The following is a 1,159-nucleotide window of genomic DNA, read 5'->3' on the forward strand; positions in this document are numbered from 1 at the left end:
ACTACAGGCGCCTGCCACCGCGCCCAGCTCATTTTTTGTATTTTTAGTAGAGACGGGGTTTCACCGTGGTCTTGATCTCCTGACCTTATGATCCGCCCGCCTCGGCCTCCCAAAGTGCTGGGATTACAGGCATGAGCCACCGCGCCCGGCCCATTGTTTTCTAATTTAACTGGGAATCCTGTATTTTTATCTGATATGTTCAGCAACCCTGCGGACTTTCTCTGGCTTCAAGAGAATGCTCAGTCTGGGCAAAGGGCAAAGGAACAATGAGGACGAGTGCCACCCTCTCCAGCCCTTGTTGGGACACTTCCGAGCTGTGCCCGCCCAGGGGCACTGAGCCTCTGCTGCCTGCAGCGGTGACCTGCTCCTTCTTCGCTTTCCCCCCTTGATCTCTCTTCCCCACACGTCTGCTCTGGTGCCTCGTAGGGTCACCTCCCAAAGAAACTCCCAGTATCGAAGTTCTTTTCTCAGGGTCTTTTTTTTTTTTTTTTTGAGACGGAGTCTTGCCCTGTAACCCAGGCTGGAGTGCAGTGATGCAATCTTGACTCACTGCAACCTCCGCCTCCTGTGTTCAAGCAATTCTCCTGCCTCAGCCTCCCGAGTAGCTGGGACTACAGGCGCGTGCCACCATGCCTGGCTAATTTTTTGTATTTTTTAGTAGAAACAGGGTTTCACTATGTTGGCCAGGACGGTCTTGATCTCCTGACCTCATGATCCATCTGCCTCAGCCTCCCAAAGTTCTGGGATTACAGGCGTGAGCCACCGTGCCTGGCCTATTTTAGGAGAACTCAAACCAAGACAGGAAGAGCTGGGTAAACACTAACTTTAATGATGGCCATTATTCCAATTATTCACTCACATTTCCTCTTACTGTAGAGGAAAATAAACAGGAATGTAATAATCACAGCTAACATTAATTAAGTGCCTACTGGATATGATACATGTTCCAGATGTACTAACTCACTTCTCAACAACAACCTTCTGAAATATCTTTAGGTCCATTTTACACATGGGGAAACCAAGGCACAGAGAGCCTGAGCAACTTAACATCTCATTGCCAACAAGCAACAGAGCAGAATTCACACCTAGAAAGTGGGGCTTAATAAAATGTAAAATTGTTCTATAAATAGGTAAAGTGTTATTAAAAAGAAAAATAGCC

This window comes from Mandrillus leucophaeus, unplaced genomic scaffold, assembly GCF_000951045.1.
Source record: "Mandrillus leucophaeus isolate KB7577 unplaced genomic scaffold, Mleu.le_1.0 Scaffold564, whole genome shotgun sequence".
In the NCBI taxonomy this organism is placed as follows: Eukaryota; Metazoa; Chordata; class Mammalia; order Primates; family Cercopithecidae; genus Mandrillus; species Mandrillus leucophaeus.